The sequence below is a fragment of the Acomys minous genome (genome assembly GCF_964271855.1).
Source record: "Acomys minous genome assembly, chromosome: 2".
Taxonomy (NCBI): domain Eukaryota; kingdom Metazoa; phylum Chordata; class Mammalia; order Rodentia; family Muridae; genus Acomys; species Acomys minous.
In genome coordinates, this window is record NC_140484.1 from 36,255,074 (window position 1) to 36,270,270 (window position 15,197).

Below are 15,197 nucleotides of genomic sequence, written 5' to 3' on the forward strand. Positions count from 1 at the left end.
TGTTTGTATCCATATTCTCATGAACTACTTACTCTGCTAGCTCCCTGAATTTAGCACATGCGCCACTAAGATGAGGCACAGAATTCTAGGATGCAATTTTGGCTGCTTACTCTGTTGTATGGAATATGCATTCTTTTATCGTTGCAAAAATGAGTAAAGATGGCCACTATCCAACTTGTGATTGTTTAGCATGTAGCTACTTTTTTTTTTTTTGAGTGAGCCAATTTCATTTCATTTTTGATGATGCTGGGGATGGCAAGCAGGGCCTTGCACATGCTACACAAACATTCTACTACTGAACTTCATCCCCAATCAATTTCTTCTCACATAAACAAATTAGTGAAAACACAGTAGATGTTGATGTTTATGTCATATAATATGTTTCAATACAAGTATACTGTGTACATCCAGGTGAGGCAATGCATGACTTGATCCTAACAGAAGGATTAAATGTTAAAGGCCAGACTAGGCTACATAGCAAGTATCAAAAAGCCAAAGGAAAAAAAAAAAGGCAACAAAACCAAAAATAAGATACACAACGCATAATGTTCAAGTTGGGTACTTAGCTTTTCAAAGATTTATCATTTTTGTGTGGTGTTAGGAGCATTCCAATTTCTGTATACTAGCTATGTTAAAATATACAGTTATTGTAACTAAGATTATCCCACTATAGAACACTGGAACTTCCTCCTCCCTTCTAGCTGGTCCTGTTTCTGTCCTCTATCTATTCCACCTCTTAGCACCCTCCTAGCCTGGTGACCACTGTTCTTCTCTACACTTTAAAGGCAAGTTTTAAGTGAATAAAAATATAGGTTATACTTAGATTTTCGGTAAGACTGAGAATTAAAGTTTGGGCAGCATTGGTCCTACAGTGATATTGAATGTGTGTGTGTGTGTGTGTGTGTGTGTGTGTGTGTGTGTGTGTGTGTGTACATGCACCCACAGGCTTTAATTGTTCCATGGTAGCTAGTTGCACTCCATTTATTCAAGGTAAAATCTTTTGAGTCTGTAAGATCGGAGCGATCAGACTGTGAGACCTTAGGAGGTCTTGAGGGATCATCTAGGATTAGATAAAAAGAATTTTAGGACTATCTTGACTCACTCTCCCATAAATTAGGTCCTTGATGGTATCAGACACCTGGGGCTGCAGAACAAAGTGGCTTTCAAAATAGAAGTCTGTTTTTCTTTTCAGTTTTAGAGATTGAAAAAATCTAAACTCCAGTTTCTGGCAGACTTTGTTTTAGTGCAGGGGCTCCTCCTGGTGCTTTGCTGTGTCCTCTGACATAGGAGAGTGGAGTCACATTTCTCTCATAAGACCACAGTATAGCTGGGATAGATCCCACTCTTATGACCGCACTTAACCCAAATTACCTCCTAAACACCATGTCTCCCCAGTAGCCATGCTTGGAGCTTAGGGTTCTGCATATGAATTTGTGTAGGACACAGAGGAGCATACAAGAGTAGACCAGGGTTCTGTTTATAGCATATTCTGGATTCTGGCTGATTTTTGAGGATAATTTGAACTTTGATTTCTTCTGAGGATGGCTATTTATTAACTCTCTCTCTCTCTCTCTCTCTCTCTCTCTCTCTCTCTCTCTCTCTCTCTCTCTCTGTGTGTGTGTGTGTGTGTGTGTGTGTGTGTGTGTGTGTGTGTAGCTTCTTGTAGAGGCAGTTCTGAGGCACCTGATGTGGGTTCTGGGAATTGAACTTGCATCCTCTGCAAGAACAGAATTTACTCTTAAATTCTGAGGCATATTTCCAGTCCTATAATATCATTTTTATTTAAAAAAAATAAATCCATGGGCTGGAAAGATGGCTCTGTAGTTATGAGAACTGGCTGCTCCTCCAGAAGACCTGGGGTCAATTTATAACATCCACATGGCAGCTCACAACTGTCTTGACTCTGATTCTCGGAGATCCAATACCTTCTTCTGGCCTCTGAAATAGTATGTGATGCTAAATGCTAATTGAACACTGTACATAATTCTTTATTGACAAAATGTGAGATATTAAATTGTACGAGGGAAAGATGATAAGAAGAAATGTGCTAAGCCAAATAATCATTTCTTGCCACTTTATTGCATGTGATTATATAGTATACAAACATATGCTCAGGCATTCATAAATGTGTATATTATTCACTAATAAAAGTTGAGGCAGGAATTAAGCTTCCTTTACACAGTCCCCGTGGGGCTCATGTTGAGCATGAGCTAGTTACATGTGACCATTCTCCTGTTGGGTCATCTCTCTGTTAGGACAGTTGCAGAAGGAGGTGAAAGATATGGAGGCCCTTTACTGGCCCAACCTGTGATGCACTCACAAAGGACCAATCCTAATAAAGATACCTCAGCCTTTATCTGATTGCTGCCATAAGTTCCATCAAAACTCTGGTTCAGGGCAACACAGCCAACACTCCTCCTTTGGAAACTCTCTGCCTCTCAGGATGAGTTCATTCCCACTTGCCATGACTTTTCTTTTGCTGTGATAAAACACATGACCAAGGCAACTTACAAAGGAAAGTATTTAAACCTTCCCAAACAGTTCCCCCAGCTGAGAAGCAAGCATTCATATACGCAATCCATGGAGGCCATTCCTTCTCTAACCACCACTCCTTAATGCATCTTTGTTCCCTATTCTAGCTCCTTGTCAATGATTCCTTAATATTTTTGGGAAAGAAACTGAACTTAGGGGTTACTGTGGGGGTGGGTTTGGTGAACATTGGTCTTCTGGCATCCTAACTTTCCAAGTAAAACTTATCAAAATCCAAGAACTCTGTTGAACTCAAAGAACACATAACATGGTTATGTGTCAATTCTTTTATCTGTTGGTTACTCTAGCTGACACATGCCTAGGATGACTTTCCTTCTACTGATTACAAAGTCAAATTTAATTATTACTAATTTTCAATAGTATGCTCAACTTGAAATAAAGACGACCTTAGCCTTCACCCAATGTCTAGCATAAATACTATAAAAGCTCTGGTGTAAATACATAGCTGAACACCATACTGTGCCACCATTTGATAGACAATTCCTTTTCATAGGCAGAAAGTTTTAATGTTCACAGCCCTATCTTAGAACTCTTCCTGTTACCTGTGCATACCATTGCGCTGGCAAACATCATACCCTGAGTAAAAGACCTAGGTCGGCTAAGCTATAAAGGATAAGTTTAATAATCAGTTTTGCTGTGAACTGGCAGAAGGATGAAATGAGAGAGGCTTCATTTAAAATAGTTGACAAAATCAGTATATTCAAACAATGGCTACTTCTTCAATAGTCAGTTCAGCTGCTCAGTGGATGAGTGGACCGAATGAGCTCCAAACACTAGTCTGAAGCCCAGCTCTGTAGGACAACATGCTTGTACTGATGTGGATTTCTTTAGATAATTGATTTAATGGGCTTCATCACATCAGGATTGAACATGATTTATTTCAAGGGCTGATCAGTACTGAGGAATGTCCCTTTAGGAAGGGACCGTATTGCCTCCTGATTGGACCATTTCAGGCCTAGGTAGAATTCTGTCTGAGTCTTCCTTACATTGTTTTTTATGAATAAGGCTGCTATGAACATGGTAGAGCATATGTCCCTGTTGTGTGCTGGAGCTTCTTCTGGGTATATTCCAAGGAGTGGAATAGCTGAGTCTTGAGGAAACCCTATTCCCGTTTTTCTGAGATAGTACCAGATAGCTTTCCAAAGTGGTTGTACTAGTTTGCATTCCCACCAGCAATGAAGGAGTGTTCCTCTTTCTTCACATCCTCGCCAGCATGTGGTGTCACTTGAATTTTTTATCTTAGCCATTCTTATGGGTGTAAAATGGATTCTCAGAGTTGTTTTGATTTGCATTTCTCTGATGACTAACAATGTTGAACATTTCTTTGTGTTTCTCAGCCATTTGATATTCCTCTGTTGACAATTCTCTGTTTAATTCTGAGCCCCATTTCTCAATTGGGTTATTTGGTTTGGTGGTGTTTAATTTCTTGAGTTCTTTATATATTTTGGATATTAGACCTTTGTCAGATGTAAGGTTGGTGAAGATCTTTTCCCAGTCTGTAGGCTGTTGCTTTGTTCTCTTGACAGTGTCTCCTGCCTTACAGAAGCTTCTCAGCCTCATGAGGTCCCATTTATTAATTGTTGACCTTAAGGCCTGGGCTGTTGTTCTGTTCAGGAAGTTGCTTCCTGTGCCAATGTGTTCTAGGCTCTTCCCCCACTTTTTCTGCTAACCGATTTAGTGTCTCTGGTTTTATGTTGAGGTCTTTATTTCACTTGGACTTGAGTTTTGTGTATGGTGACAAATATGGGTCTAATCACATTTTTCTACATATAGAAATCCAGTTAGACCAGCACCATTTGTTGAAGATGCTATCCTTTTTTCATTGAATAGATTTGGCTTCTTTGTCAAAATTCAAGTGACTGTTTTTTAACTGTCTTGATTATAGCATCCTAATGGCTATGACTTGGTTTTTGTCTGTTTCTTTAATCACTGATGATAATGGACATCTTTCACCATGTTCTTTGTTTTTAAAAAGTGTTTTCTTCAGAAACTTGGGTTAGGGTTTCTATTGCTGCAGTGGAAACACCGTGGCTAAAACAAAATTATGGAGAAAAGGGTTTATTTGGCTTACATCTCCATATCACTTGCTCAACCCAACTTGTTTAGCCTGCTTTCTTATAGAACCACTAGGCCAGGGGTGCCCCCACCCACAATCACTGATTAAGAAAATGCCCTATAGGCTTGTCTATATCCTAATCTTATATAGAAAATTTCTCAATTGAGGGTATCACCTCTCTGATGACTCTACCCTGTGTCAAGTTGACGTAAAACTAGCCAGCACAAGATTCTTTGGATCCCTCACTCATACTTTAGTTAGGTTGTTTGTCTTTTTTTAAAAGATTCATTTTATATTATGTATATGCATGGGAGTTTTTGTACATAAATGAAGTTACTCATGGAGGACAGAAGAGGACATCATATTCCTTGGAACTGGACTTACGGGTGATTTTGCCCAATGAAGGTGCTGAGAAGTGAACTCAGGTCCTTTGCAAAAGCTGTGCTTGTAACCTCTGAGCCATCCTGCCAGCCCTGTTATTTATATTTTAAAATTATAAACTTTTTAAAACATAGTTTTGAAAAATGGAATAATTTGAAAAGTAAATAATAATCTGAAAACTTAAAAATAAAATTAATTTAAAGATTAAAAAATAATCTAAAAAATGTGTGACTTGAGAAGCAGCCAACAAGACTTATTTAGAATTAATCATTTGAATTTTTATCTACAAACAACAGAAAATTTGAAAGTAGAAGCCTGGAGGATCTTAAAGGTAAACATGTAAAAAAAATGGATAGTACATGTGGACCCTATGCCAGTATTTTTGATAATGATGATATGGGAAGTCAGGAAAGGAATATTAAGGTTACTCACAAAATGCTGTACAGACATATTCATTACTTTTTCATCATATTCCTCTATATTTCCTTATCAGTTTCTTTAGACCTGATAAACTTATCAGTATTTCTGCTGTGACAGAGCACTGAAAATCTCATAATCACCACGTAATGAAAGCTTGCCACCTTTCATTTTAGAAGTGAGAATGCTGAACCAGTTGGTATAAATTTGTTCATTTCTAGAAGAAAATATGCATGAATATATGCATATGTCTATATAAAATATGCACTACATACATAATGTATGTGTTATATATTGTACAGAAAAAGAGGATTTGTAAGTTTTTGTTAGCTTTCTCTAATCACCTGGAAACATATTGTCTTAGAACAACAAATGGCACTTCCTGTTTAGTGAGTTCACTAGATGGATTCTCCAGTTTTATCTGGTTGGGTTGGGATCTAGAATCTTCTCATTCTGATAACAAGCTGTTGGATCAAGGTTGGCAATGCCAAGGGTGCCCTGGCCATGTGTAACATGGTGGCGGAAGAGGCAGGTCCTGCTGACACTGCAGTGATCACAGGGTTCCCAAGAACAGTGGGAGCGAAGCCTCTGTACCTAAGGGGTTTTCAGACATCTGCTTGTGCCAAGTTTATTGGGTCCTGGTCAGAGATGGTCCTGGACTGGCCAAGTCAGTGGGGACTGGCTTTGCAAAGAGACTAGCTAGAGGGAGGAACGGTTTGCATTTTTCCATTTATCACAGCACTCTCTGTCACACATTTCTCGTGACAAAACCTTCTTTGTACAAAAGCATGCTCCCTTCTATATAATATTTCAGTCAGAACAGAGATAGACTTTTCTCATTATCTTAAATTAGTGACATGGTTGGCTCCTTTGGGGTGACTTCAGGGTCACTGATCTTGCTGTAGCTGTTAGTGAAACTTTGTTTAAGGTCAAGACAATGAGTGAAAAACATGTGAAATAATTATACACTGGTATGAGTGAATGCTCAGGCAATTAACAAAACCAAAAAAGGACAAGAATCTTTTTGTTTAACATAGTTGGCTAATTAGCATGCTTAGCCTATCAAGGATTTAATGATCTTGCCAAAAGGAAGGATCTGCCAAAATTACCTTAACGAGAATTTTGCTTCCTGTACAGCAAGCCTGAATTTACCAGAGCATCCAAGCTGCTGAGATCTATGTAAAGTAAAACCTGGATGACATGCTTGGGATGAATGTTCTGTGTGGTACAGGTTGCCTCCAGAGCGTCTCACTGACAACCCTGCAGCAGATGTACTTATTCATAAGTTTTTAGAAGACTGTGCTTGATGGCTCATCTCATCTGTACTTGTGACGTCATTTCTTTGTTGTATGATCTTGAAAGGTATTTGTGAACAAAAGGCAGAATTTCATCATCATGGATGTGTGGTCTTCCAAACTTTAACTCTTTAAGTTATCCTTACAGATTACTTCCCAATCACAAATAAGCAGTATACATTAGCTAAACTGATAAGCAGAATGTTCTAAGATGTAAATAAGATGTGGATATAGACACAAAATTGACTTACCCATGTTCTATATATAGCTCTGTAGATGACTCAGGGTTCACTATTAAAATTGGTACTCTGACCTGGGGAGAGAATGGAAATTGGTGGGGAGGGCATCAATGGGGGTGAACCTAGCTGGGATCTCTAACAGCAGGGAACATGAAGCCTGAAGCTGCCACCTCCTGTAGCCAGGTGGGACTTCCAGTGGAGGCAGGGTAACACCAACCCACTCATAAAACCTTCGACCCAAAATTCGCCTTGCCTACAAGACGTGTAGGGATAAAGATGGAGCAGAGATTGAGGGAATGGCAAACCAATGAGTGGCCCAGCTTGAGACCCACCCCATGGAAGAGAGCCAATCCCTGACACTAACTATTAATGATATTCTACTATACTTTGAGACAGGACTCTAACATAACTGACTTCTAAGAAGCTTCATCCAGCAGCTGATGGGAACAGATGCAGAGACCCATAGCCAAACAATAGGCCAAGCTGGGGGAGTTTTGTGGAAGAGTGGGAAGGAGGATTGAGGGAGCTGGAGGGTTCAAAGACACCACAAGAAGACCTAGAATAAACTGACCTGGGCCAATGGGGGCTCTCAGAGACTGAACCACCAACCACAGAGCTTGCATGGGCCAGACATAGACCCCTAAACGTATGTAGCAGATGTGCAGCTTTGTCATCATGTGGGTCTCCTAACAATGGGAGTATGGGCTGACTCTGTTGCCAGCCTTTGGATCCCTTTTCCCTAGCCGGGCTACCTTGTCAGGCCTCAGTGGAAGAAGATGAGCTTAGTCCTGCTGTGACTTGAGGTACCAGGGTAGGTTGATACCTTTTAGGGGTCTTCCCTTCTTTGAGAAGGAGAGAGGGAAATGGGGGGTGGGGTGGAAGGGTGTGAGGGTAGAACTGGGAGAAGGGTGAGAGCTGGGATCAGGCTGCGATGGGATAACCATTGAGATGTAACAAGAATAAATTAATAGAAAAGTGATTAAATAAATAAAATTAAATTAAAAAATAAAATAGGTACTCTGCAATGAAAGTGCCTTCAGTTCCTTTGTAGATGCCTACACCGTTCTGCCATCTCCAGCACCCTATTGCAACGTAGGCTTTACCCTCAAAGCTTTGTGGATTGCTCTACCATGGGCTCTCCATGAGGAATCTGACCACTACACATGGCCTGGTCAAACAGAGCTTTCCCCTGGAACCTTAATGCTTCTTTCTTGCATTCTGCCTGTCTGTAAAACCAGCACCACATGAACAACACCAAATTCTGCTGTCAGTTGGAGTGATGATATCCAGGCCCCTTGAACCATGGCTGCAATGGCCTCTGATTGCCTTTGTGGCTTAACCTTAGAAAACAATTCCCAGGGAAGCCCCTTTCCAGTAGGGCACCATTGCAGTTCTCTGCATAAACTCTATTTCCAGGCATTCTCCTTTTGAATGGAAGCCTTTAAACTATTTGCCTTCCTCTATTCTGAGTCTTTTGAATGAGGTCCTGCTATCAACACACTTTTGCTATTGTCCCAGTGAATGACTCTAACCTCTAACAATTACAGTCGCCTTGTCTGCAAACATCAAATGCACAAATTCTCTTTTCTTCCCTAAATTACACATTATTTTACTTTTTTCTGTTCCATTTTTTTGTCCCAAGTCTGTGTAAATCTGACTAAAAGCAATGACTAACAATCATGCCATAGCCTGAATATAACATACAGTCTTAAATTTTATTTGCCTAATAAATTACTTCATTACTTTGGAAGTCAGTCTCTCTGAGCAAGGTCTTTGCAGGACATATTCTATCAGCCTTCTGGTCTTCTGGCTCTAACCATAACAGGATGGCGTGTGTATTTGAACACTTGGTCCCTTGTTGCAGGTGCTGCCTAGGAAGGTGTGGCACCTTTAGGAGGTGAAGCCTTGCTGGAGGAGGGTAGCCTTTGAGGTTTTATAACCTGGTTCCAGTGTGCATACAATGTGATCAGTTTCTTATACCTTCCACTGTGCCTTCCCCGTCTGTCACCACACTTTGCTCATCATCATAGACTGTATCCTGAATGAAAAGAAGAAATAAAAGAGGGAGAATATGACTACGGCTAGGTATGGTGGAGGAGAAAGTTTATTGTAGATAAAGTGGAGAGCATAGCTAGAGGCAGGACATATGGAAGAGTCCAGAATGGATATGTTCAGACTGAGCTGGGCCTTGTGAGGAGAGGGGGAGGGGAGGGGACAAGGGAGAGGGGTTGCAGACCAAGAGGGGCAGCTTGGGCCAAGAAACTGGCCAAGAAAGTAAAGGGTAGACCAAAAAGGCCAGGTAGCCCAAATGGGTGGATTATACAGGGAAGTGCAGCCGAGAGAAGAGGACGGAGTATACTAGCTATACCCTGTAATGTGTAAAACCTGATGGATGCGGGGAGAACCTCACAGCCAGGTCCATTTTCATATGTTAATGGTCACCTCAGTTAGCAATTTGTCCCAAGTTTGAAACCTAAAATATTCCTTCTGAACTATAAAGTCAGCAAGGAAACCTACAAAATCAGCTAACCTGGGCCCACAGGGGCTCACAGAGACTGAACCAACAACCAGAGAGCATCCATGGGACTGACCTTGGCACCACACACATTTGTAACCTATGTACAGCTTGGTCCTCATGAGGGCGCTCTAACAGCGGGAGCAGGGGCTGCCTCTGACTCTGTTGCCTGCTTTTGGACCCCTTCTCCCTAACTGGATGCCCTTGTCCAGCCTCAATAAAAGATGATGTGCCTCGGCCTACTTGATGTCCATGGGCGGTCTCCCTTTCTCTGAGAAGAAAAAGAGTGGGGAGGGCATGGGGGAAGGGGAGAAAAGAGACTGGGAGGAGAGGAGAGAGAGGACGTTCCAATCGGAATGAAAAAAAAATAATTAATGAAAAAAAAAACCCCACAAACTTTTGTTGCATATTTTATCAAGCAAATGAAAAGAAACTAAGAAATACTAAGGGAGAGAACAAAAGAATGAAATTAAGGCTCAGATACAATCCCAAAGACTTTCTTCTAGATACCTGCAAGCCAGGCCACAACTCCTAAAGAAAGGCACCATAGCGTCCACGTAGTACCACAAGTTGTAGACGGAAAAGACACCTGAGCCTCTAGTAGGGTCATTTCAAATAAAATCCACAGCATCCCAAGTGTTAGAGTGTTTTGAACATTATTGTGGCTGTGGGATCTTTTGGACAATGATGGGCTGGTTATGAGACAGGCAGGAACTCTTTGAGGACCGGGGATAGAACAGTTTAAAGCAGTGGTTCGCAATCTGTAGCTCACAACCCCTTTGGGGTAGCATATTAGATATCCTGCATAACAGATATTTATATTATGAGCCATATCAGTAGCAAAATTAAGTTATGAAGCAGCAAGAAAGAATTTTATGGCTCGGGGTCACTACACCGTGAGAAACTGTATTAGAGGGTTGCAGCACTAGAAATGTTGAGAAGCATTGGTTCGAAAATATGTGTTTGGGTATCATGTTGACAAGGGATGGACTTGTGATTCTTAATCTTCATTGCCAATTTGCTTGAGAAGTGCTAGGAAGTCAGTAAAGCACGCCTCTGGGTCTTAGTGGGGATTATGTAAGGAACTAGGGAGCTTTGTGGATAAGGGCCCTGTCATCTACTAGGCTGAGGACATGTAAAAAGCTACTTGAGCGGCACATGCCATCCTGTTGCTTGCTGCCACAATATGAGTTGCTCTCTCTGCGCCATCCCTGCCACAATGGATGGAAACCTCTAAAATTCTGAGGCCAAATAAGCAAGGCCTCTTTTGACTTGTTCATATGTTATTCTATCGCTGTGATGAACCTAACATAGACACTAGTCCATTTGTGAGGTCATTGTCTTAAAGATTCCAACTTTTAATATTATTACAATAGTATTTAAACTCTAACATAAATTTGGGAGAAGGACATTCAAAAAGAGAAGGAAAATAGTCTGAAATCTTATTGTGCAGCAGTGTGGAAAGATATATTCACAGGGAAAAATGATAATTCAACTTTGAGGATTCTAGAAGATAAAAGAGTTTTTCTCTGGAGTTCGTTAATACTAATGAACACTGCAGTTAAAAGTTAATTATAAAATCTTAAAAGCATCCTCTATCTACATATTTTACTTTTAAAATCTCTATTGTCCTAGAATCCTTTGTAGAGTTTCCAGGGCACTAACTAGAACAAGAAAAACATAGGTCATTTTTGTTGGAAGAGAAACATCCAAGTTTCATGAGTCAAGAGGAAAAGAACTCTGATTGCTCCAAATACACTTGTGAGTGGTCCCTTCTGAGCCCTGATGATGCTCAGAGGCGCTTCTGTTGGTTCAAAAGTCTTCTGGGTTCTACTGCCAAAATTCAGCAAGTAAAAACTGAGAGATGCCTAGTTACATTTGAATTGCAAATGTAGCTTTTAAATGCAGGTATGTCTCATATGTATATAGTATAAATACATGCACTTATCTGAATTCATATTCAACAAGATGTCTTATATTTTATCTGGCAGTCTCACTCTGGCTCCCTTGACATATTGGGAGCACCAGTGGGTGACATAGGAAGTGGACTGAAAATAATTTTTCCACTGTGTTCTGTAGAAGACCATTGCCTTACATCTCCTGGTGAAAAGGCCTAAGACTCAGGGTGACCCTTAGGCCAAAACAATAAAGATGTCAAGACCTTTTTTGATATTTTAATACTTATGCCTTAGCTGGGCAGACTCGCAAGTAGCTCTCATCTATGTTAACCCATCTACTTTGCTCCATCCAACCAGGAAACTAGCTAACCCTTCCAGGCCCATAGTCAAGTCTACTTCCCTCATGTGTCCTTGCAAGAAGGCCTTCCTCTTTCTTCTTCCCAGCGTTGCCATCTTTCTCTTCCAGGAAGTCCCGCCTTCCAGTTATCTCTCTGTTCATCTATAGACCATCAGCAACCTTTTTTGTTTGTTTGTTTTTCGAGACAGAGTCTCTCTGTATTAGCCTTGGCTGTCCTGGACTCACTTTGTAGGCCAGGCTAGCCTCGAACTCACAGCGATCCACCCGCCTCTGCCTCCCGAGTGCTGGGATTAAAGGCGTGCGCCACCACGCCCGGCTCCATCAGCAACTTTCTATTAAAGCCAATCAGAGAATGCCTTAGGTAGGTGAGGAAAGACAAAGACACAACATCCCACCGTGTACTCCAACCATGTCCTTTCTGGTTGATGGCATCCTTTGGCAGAAACTCTCACTTGTCCATCAATCCTATGCCTTCATGTCATGGTGTCCTCTTTTTTGCCATGTGTTTCTTATGATCCAGGGGAAATACACATAACATGCATGCTCTGGGTCCTATCTTGTTGGTTCTTGGCAGCATTAACTAATTTCTCTACTTTCTTACATTTCCTATACTATCCTTCTGCCCCAATTAAGCACTACTTAAATAGCTCGAGTCGATGTGCTGTTTCCTACTGGCATGCAGAAACAGATGATCTTGTAGAGACCCAGTCTCAGAGGTGCCTTTTGAGCATTGACAACTTTAATTTCTCACAGCACTGGAAGTACTGTGTCTTGGGCTCACACGAGCTACACTGTACTATCCTTCCTTCTCTAGCATCTATACCTCTGGTTTCTTTATTCTATCTCTAATTTTCCAGCAGTTTCCTAGGCCTGGCCTTTTTCTGCTCCTTTTATACAATGTCTTGGTTTCAGCTATTATGAAATCATGCAAAATGATGATCTTATTCTTTTTTTTTTGGCATGATATCAATGAAAGAATGTTTATATGCAATGACACAAAAGCTTTGGACATTCCAGACTGTTATAAGATCTCAAGAAATTGGTTATGAAACCATACAATGGTTATAATGGTAATCTTATATTTCAAATTTACTAAGCCATGGTGCCTGTATAGTCAAACAGTGTTCTAGGTGTTTCTGTGAGGGTATTTAGCATGAGGCATATTTAAACTTGTGTAGTTTGTGAGAAGCAGATTGATTTCCAAAATGCAGATAAAGTTCAGCTAGTGTGCTGGTTAGCTTATGTCAACTTGAGTCACCTGGGAAGAGCAAACATCGGTGCTTCATCTGACTGTCTGGTAGACATGTCTGTAGTGGCATTTTCTTGACTCAAAGATCACCCAAACTGCTGTAGGTATTCTCATCTTTGGGCAGGTAGTCCTGAGTTGTGTAAGAAAGCAAGCTGATAAGGTCATGGGGAGCCTTTGTAGTCTCGGCTTCAGGTCCTGCCTCTAGCATTCTGCCCTGAGTGTCTGTCTTGGCATCCCTTGATATGGACTATAAGCAGAAATGAACCCTTTACTCCACAAGTTTGTTTTTGATCACTGTTTTTATCACGCACCAGAAAGCAAACTAGTACAGCCAGCTAGCAGATGCCCTAACAGAACAAATAACAGATTTGCAAGCAAGAAGTTTTTTTTCTGTAAATGGTCGTTGGACTTGAACTCCAATATTGACTCTTCCAGATCTCCAATCCTCTACTCCACCTGCTAACTTTGGATATGCCAGTCTCAATTACTACTATAGAATACATTACTTTGCATACATTTTTCTCCTGCCAGAGATAAATTTCTACCGAGTTAAACAGAGTGCACACTTATAATTTTTATGCCACAAGGAGTCCAAGAGTAAGAACTGCATCTACCTAGTGCACAGTGCAGGCTCTGGAGGGCTCTTAACTCTGCCCACAGAGTGACTGTATAATCGTTGAAAGTGTTTCAGGCCTCACATCCAGACCCAAAATGTTCAGAGGAACAAGTGTGATTGTCTTTCCTTGAGTTTGTTTCTTCTGTATGAGACACTTTTCTCAGAGGCCTGCTTAGTGTACACTCTGCTTCATGGCCTCTGCTTTGATTAGCCTCAGAAGACTGGAGTGTTCTGACCTATGGCTAAGGCTAGCTTCCTCTTAATTCTAATGGGTGGCCAACTGAGGAGAATCAGGAAAGAAAGGATCAAGCAGATTTTGCAAAGGCAGCCAGCAAAAGCTTCCCGCGGACTCACCTGGATGATGACCACATGGGCCAACATCTAGGGCTGAAAGAAAGAGACGCACCCCGAAGAAAGTAAAGTCTGGGTTTGGAGTTCTGGAAGAGTTTCAGAAAGTAAGACATACCCAAGCACAGACATGAGTACCTCAAAATTACTCGTACACTGTTTTCTTTTTGCTTTGTTTTGTTTTGTTTTGTTTGTTTTTTGAGAGGGTTTATCTGCGTAGCCTTGGCTGTCCTGGAACTCACTCTGTAGACAAGGTTGGACTTGAGCTCAGAGATCCTCCTGCTTCTGCTTCCCAAATGCTGGGATTAAAGGTGTGCACTACCACCACTTGGCTCATGCTGCTTTAATATATGTGAAATTAAGTATAGATTATAATTAATTATTTTATTATATGTGCTATGTGTAAGGATTTAATAAGACATTTTTACACTAATATTTAATGGGATGAATTCATATAGGTGCTTGATTAAGTGTTCCTTTATTGGAAATGTGAAAAATATAGATACATTTCCAACTGAATCTCAGGCACTATCAAAAAAATGCATCTAACTAAATTTATTGCTGTACCTTGAGCCACCCGTATAATTCAAGTTGTAATTGGAAAATACTGAGAGATACAGATTGAATGGCAAAAAAGGGTTTCTTTTTTCAGCATTGTGTTCTTTAGATGCAGTTGATTCACATAAACTCACAAAAGGTCCAATTCAAATAGTATTTCACATGGCAGTTGATAAGATATCAATAATTAAAGGTTGTTTATGTGAGCTAAGAGTTGCCCAGTGCTTAAGGAAACAAAGTACATATTTAGATAGTAGCTTTTGCAAAATTGAAGTTCATCCTATAAAGAAATGTTTTTAAAGCAACACACACGAAACCCAACCAACCAAACAAGACACCCCAGAAACCTGAGAGTGTTATTTCTATTTAGGCAAGATGAAGAAAAGAACATTGGTAGAGTACCCCTCATATCTTCCCAGAAGCCTACCCTGACTTAGGCCTCCAGTTTGTCATAGAGATTACCCCCCCAACCCCCATCCCTGCCCACAGTTTCTCTTTTGCCTTCTGTCCTCCTGCACCCCCACTCCACCCCTGTTTTCCCAGGTCTAATCTCCACCCTCATATCTCTCTGCACCCCTTTTCCTACCTTGTTCCCTCTCTTCAGCCACTACCTCTGTCTTTTCTATTTCCCCTTCTGAGTGATATTTGAGTACCCCACCACCACCACTTGGATCCTCCTTGTAGTTTGTCTGTCCTGTACTATATAGCTAAAATTCA

General features: G+C 40.8%; 1 long non-coding RNA gene across 3 annotated transcripts in view; it reads right to left on the bottom strand.

The window, feature by feature from the left end:
- Positions 1–6,797: 6,797 nt before the first annotated feature.
- Positions 6,798–15,197, bottom strand: part of LOC311589903 — an 80,852-nt gene continuing 72,452 nt past the window's right edge. For all 3 annotated transcript variants that reach the window (XR_014776685.1, XR_014776686.1, XR_014776687.1), the window contains one exon: positions 6,798–7,012. This is a non-coding gene — a long non-coding RNA (uncharacterized lncRNA). The remainder of the gene's footprint in view (positions 7,013–15,197) is intronic.